Source organism: Alligator sinensis, unplaced genomic scaffold (genome assembly GCF_000455745.1).
Source record: "Alligator sinensis unplaced genomic scaffold, ASM45574v1 scaffold164_1, whole genome shotgun sequence".
NCBI lineage: Eukaryota > Metazoa > Chordata > Crocodylia > Alligatoridae > Alligator > Alligator sinensis.
In genome coordinates, this window is record NW_005843272.1 from 182,977 (window position 1) to 188,896 (window position 5,920).

Below are 5,920 nucleotides of genomic sequence, written 5' to 3' on the forward strand. Positions count from 1 at the left end.
AGTTAAGGACCAGACCTAGGAGGTTAGAGCTCGTAGCCCTTACACATCTTCTTTAGGAACCCACTGAACAGCTACACACTGATGATAACCGATGAGGCCAGGGGTGACATTTTCCACAGCGCTTGCGGTCGTCAGTCCTGGATGCGCTCGCTTTGTGGATACTTAGAAATATGGACTTATCACAGACAAATGTACCTGCTCTCTATGGACACCTCGTTGTACTGCAGGTGTGAACACCTCTCTTCTTTTTTTTGTCCTTATCTTAATTATCCTTGATAATTAGGTTTACCCATTTCAACTGTTCTTTATTTGGTCTGTAGCTCCCTCAGAGTCTCTCTTAGATCCTCTCCCCGTTTTTTAAAGGGCCCATTAAAATAACTGCTTCTACCTGGTAGTTAGCTTAGGTGGCATCTGCTTCGCTCCCAGCCCTGAGGAAGGGCATTCCAACACCTCTCCTATCTCTACAACTGGCCCGGTAAAAGAGATTACCAACAAAATCTTCTTTCTTCCACATTTCCTGGGTTATCATGGCTGTAACATGACAGCTTAAGTTTAAGAGCCAGAACTCTCTGTACAAGACAGAATTCGACTCCGTTTGTCAGCAAAGTTTTTATCCTCATTACTCTTAGTGTCATTTCTGGACAAATTTTGCAAATTTGAGAAAGTCTTCAGTTCTTGACATTTCTGAGCAGAGTCAATGAAGAGCCAAGTTCTCTCTTTCTACCACACATTTCATTTTTTTGGCCCAAAACGTTTCCAGTTGGCAGAAGCAATCCAGTAGACACATGCATTTTGCAGCACACCCTGGCATTGATCAGCGCCTTCAGAGGCCAGCCACTTGGTTGCAGGTCTTTTGCCAAAACGCAGGCTGCCCAACACATGGCATCATACGAGCGCACGTGTCTGGTATAGGGTGCCTCACACATCACACACGCAGGCGTTCCTTGCATTGCCAGTTTGCAGCACAGGGGAGCGGGGAGGAGAGTTGACACCGGGAGATTCTAGTGTCAAAAAAGAAACCCCCAACCTGTGCCTACAAGAAAAGCAAACACTGCCTGAAACCAGAGCCTGGCTGGCCGGAGCCAGGTGCTGGCCAGGCTCCCTGCTGCTGGATCCTCACGGCTGCAGCCCTCAGAGGCCTCCAGGACCCCAGGTAAGGCCGCTGGGGCCAGCCTACATGCTGGCCCCAGCCTCCCCTACCCCACCTGGGGCAACGTGCTGTGTGCCAGAGTGCATATGCGTGCGCGTTCCCCAGGGACAACAGCAGCAGCACATTGTACCGCTGCTGTTTGTCCCTGGGGAAAACACAGGGTCCCACTCGTGGGGATGCACACATAGGGACAGAGCCTCACTTACATGGGTGAAAGTCAGCAGTAATGCCCTTGGGGGCAGTGAGGTTATTCCAGATTTACACCTACATAACGGAGATCAGACCCCGATTCACGAAAAATGGAAGAGCCCTATCGCTCACCCAGGCCATCTGCACGAGGAGCTCAAGGAGAATTGCATCCAATTTTCCAGCCAACAATTAAATACTGCAGAAAAATAAGAAGCTTTTGCTCCTTCCTTTGGGAGATTCCAGTGAGCTCCAAAGAAACATTCAGAAGGAAGACGGGATGTTCGCTGGCTTCAGCGGGCTGCCTGTCAGGGCGCTGACAAGAAAAGTGCATCTGCAGAACAAGGCGCGTACGAGCAGGACAAGGAGTGCTGTTCTCAGGGGGCGACCCTGCCTCCGAGCACTTCCGTTCCAAGACGGACGGGAGAACCCAGGTGATTCTAGTCAAATCTCAGGCTTCACCGAGTTGCCTGTAGAGGGTCAGGGAAGAATTTTCAATGTGCACGTGTGAGGACCAGACGTCTTCCTCCTTACTTTTCTCTGAAGCAGAAGCTTGTGATGGCTGGAGATGACGGAGCAGGGCAGACCCCAGTCCTGAGGTAGCACAGAAGAGTCTCTTACTCGGGTGCCTGGCTTGTGTGCCTTGCTCGCGTGCTCAAGATCATACTGACTGGAGAGGGAGAAGACAACCTCCCTCCACCCAGATCCAGGAAACAAGTGGGCTGCTGGCTAGATCACCTGGACATCTCACCACTGAAGCCACCAGCCCTCGCAACACCTTGATCTCCCATGCTCTGCTTGTGTAGCACAATATATTTTAGTTCTGTGGACTGAAATATTTGGTCTGAAGTCTTGGATCTTGATACAGACACTTGGGATAAAAGTGAAGGGCCTGTGACACACAGGAGGTTGGACTAAATTATCTGATGTGCCCTTCTGGCCTCAAGTTATGTGAAGCTACCACGCTAGTCATCATGATCAGCAAGTCACAGCACAGAGCAGGACTTTCGTAGGCAAAACCAAGTCTGATGGAGTGGTCCAGAGGGTGAGAAGGTAACTTTACAGAGGTTTGAGAGAGGCACTTCCCAAGCATGAGGAATGGCTTGGGGGGGGGGGGGAAAGCCAAAAGGTGCTGGCTTGAAAACTCAGCAAATGAGATTGGCCATGACACCAGCTTCTATCTGAGGACGGCCCTGGTAATTCTCTGCCTTGCCCATCATCTGTCATTCGAGGATCTTGAAGAAGCTTTTCTGGCATGATGGAGAGTGGGAAGCCAATGGAGGAATAAACACAGAGGGGTGACATGGATAGAGTAAAGGGCTGGAAAGATGATCTTTGCAGCTGTATTCTGAATGGTTCAGTGTGAGACAAGTTTGCACTGGTCCAGACCAATGTAAAGGACACTAGCAAGAGGATGGAAGCCCCATTTTAGAACGGTTTCCTAGGGGAAAAAAGAAGGTCTGCAATACACATCTTGCGTGCAAAGACTCAGAGAGAGAGGCTCAGAGACGATGCCCAGGTTATAGACCTCATGACAGGCAGAACAGTGACACTATCCACAAAGATCAAAAAAGCAGGACAGGACACTGTTAACCCTACAGCATCCCTAGTAAATGGGCTCAAGTAGCCATGGTTACCTACAATGATAGCTCCTACACACCCTTCCTTGGCAGATGGGATGGGATTCATAAAGTTTTCCAACATTAAGGCCGACCTATAGTTCTACTGAGTGCTTTACAGAGGAGTCCTTACCCTAAAGTGCGCCCAGACTGGTGTAGACACAGCAACATATCTACATCGGACAGGTGATGCGAGATCACATCTAGATCTACAGCTACATTACAGAAGGGAGCAAGGAAAACCACGTGGGGGCAGGGTAGAGGGGGAGAGACACAGGCCTCGCTCCTGACTGCATCTATATTATTAAACATGGTAAAGGAAGACAACAGATTAAAACCCACACACACCAGACTCTGCAGTTTCCCAGTTTTGTTGGTATTGTCTGGATGCAACCAACTGGGGTTTTGATGCTTTCATTTTCCCTTGATACAGCTTGACTTTTGGCTGACCTTTTATTTCAAGAAGAAAAAAAAAAATCAAACGGCCCATCATCATCTACAGGAGGGGTGGGGAATTATTTTGGGCAGCAGGCCGCTTACTGAGTTTTGGCAAGCCATAAAAGGCAACATGACAGGCAGCCAGGGGCAGATTAATATTAATTTTCTACATTTTTTAGGGGCCCCACAGGCCGGATAGAATGGCCTGGTGGGCCACATCCGGCCCCCGGGCCACATTTTGCCCACCCCTGATCTACAGACACCACTTAATAGATCTGCTCAAGTACGTAGCCCCCTTTTTCACTTTACCTAGCTTTCCCCTAACCCTGTATTCCTCAGAGCTCAACCCTAACAGACGGTTAGATATGGGAAAGCCCCTGGCTCGCACAGACAGTCTAGGAGCGAAGCCCTGATAGATGGACAAAAGGATGATCTCCTTTGCTCTAGCAGCTCCTGAAGTCAAGCTGGTTCCAAACCTACTCGCACCTGCTTCTCTTTTGGATTAAGCCAGCAAGGCCAAGAGGGGGACGCTGGTGCGTGGGCAGCTCAGGGTCCCACCTAAGCCAGTAGTCTCCAACCTTTCTAAGAAGATCATCTTTGGCATTTAAGAGCACCCCAAGATCTACCATGCACTGCTGCCACACGCCCCCACCCCGGGCCAGTAAGCCTGTGGGGAGGGAAGGGGGGGCAGATTGAGGCAGTGAGAGAAAAAATTATTTGGGGGGTTGCGCCTCCCCAGCAGGTAAGTCCCACCCGGGCAGGGGCCCGCACAACTTACCCCTGCTCCTGCCTCTGCAGCACTGTCCCTCACTGCGGGGGCCTCCATCTAGCCCCCTCCCCTTCCTTCCCCTATCCCCTATGGACTGGCCCGCTGGGCTCGGGTGCGTGCGGGCATGCACGCGGGCACTCAGCCCCCCACCCCAGCCTCGAATCGAGCCCAAGAGGCTCCAAGATGCAAGAGGCACAAGAGCAGGCTGAGAGGGGATCTGGTGGCCATCTATGAACTCACCAGGGGGACCAACGGAAAAATAGGCGAGGCTCTGTTCCCCTGGGCACCACCTGGGATAACAAGGAATAATGGCCACAAATTGATTGAGAGCAGGTTCAGGCTTGATATCAGGAGGCATTACTTTACGGGTAGGGCTGCCAGGCTCTGGAACGGGCTCCCAAAGGAGGTGGTGCTCTCCCCTACCTTGGGGGTTTTCAAGAGGCGGTTGGATAGATATCTGGCTGGGGTATTATGACCCCAGAGTTTGTTCCTGCCCAGGGCAGGGGGTCGGACTTGATGATCTGTTCAGGTCCCTTCCGAGCCTAGAAACTATGAGATCTACCGATGGATCGAGATCCACTGGTTGGTGACCACTGACCTATGCTGTCCAGGTTTTTAAGCCCTGGAGAGGTCACTCCAGTTTCACTTTATTTTCAAGCGAGGACTACGTTCAGCGAGCTGATGTCTCACTCGCAATAATTCTATTGTCTTGCAAGACAGACAGACGTCTACCGTAATCTGAATGCAGTTGTCCAATGACTGCTTGACACTGCTGAGAACATTACTACCTCACAGGATTTACATAATATTTCTTCTTTTAAAAAAAGTGTTGTACTGCTGAGTCACTTCATTTGTCATCGTTAATAATATGTGCAAGAACGATTGCTTGAGTAGTTGTAGCCACTTGTTAGGCTTTTTGTTCTCTGGTTACTCGCGCTGCATGTTGATCTCAGTCCATTTCTCTAGTGCACCAAGTTCAGACCATGTTAATCCTGTTCTCTACTGTTCGATCCTACTCATCTTATGTTGTTCGTGAGCTCTTCCCAGGCTCATCCATAAACTAACCTTTAGAGGTCTAGCAGATCTAGAGGAGCCCTTTGTAGCAACTTCACTAATTCAGCACCTCTTCCCAACACAGTACCAAAGGGTTAATCGTTACTTGCTGGGCAGCTGAGCCCCCCTCCTAGGACCATTCTACCAAGTCCCTGTACACCTGAAGCAATGGGCAACTGCACCTTTTCCTTGCTTTAAAGAAGGAGAGGGGCAGCTGTTGCAGGCATGCACACTAGTGATTACAATCTAACCATGAATGTCTGTTTGACAAGCGAGTCAAACCACAGTAACCTTAACCTGAACGGCACAGGGTTAAAGTTGCAAGGGGTCTGCTATAGCAACCCACTGTAACAGCTGGTGTGGGTATCATTCACTGCCGATACAATTATTACATTCATCTATCTACACCCAGATGAGGGAGCGAGTCATGCTATTGGCACACCAAGCCCCTCTCATGGGACACGCCTGCACCCCCATGTCCCACAACCCCTCCACTCCACTCCCCTCCCCTCCCCCACCCCGACGGGAAGCAAGTAAGGACTTCCTTCTCCCGAGACTCCCCGCAGGTATCTCTGTGGCCAGGATGCAGAAGATCCCTTGACTGCAAGGATCGAACATGTCAAAACAAGTCCCAATCCTGCCACTGGCTTGGTCCAGACAGAACCCCGAGCTTCCCTGGAGCACCCCCCAAACTTCAGCCGGAGC

General features: G+C 50.6%; 1 protein-coding gene across 10 annotated transcripts in view; it reads right to left on the minus strand.

Annotated features, from left to right (window-relative positions):
* Nucleotides 1-5,920, minus strand: part of FASN (fatty acid synthase) — an 89,537-nt gene that overhangs the window by 40,864 nt on the left and 42,753 nt on the right. The window contains exon 1 of one of the 10 annotated variants that reach the window (XM_025194664.1): nucleotides 3,304-3,321. The exons of the other annotated variants lie outside the window; for them this stretch is intronic. The gene's annotated coding sequence lies outside the window, so the exon portion shown is untranslated. Of the gene's footprint in view, nucleotides 1-3,303; nucleotides 3,322-5,920 lie in introns of those variants that run through there. 10 annotated transcript variants of the gene reach the window in all.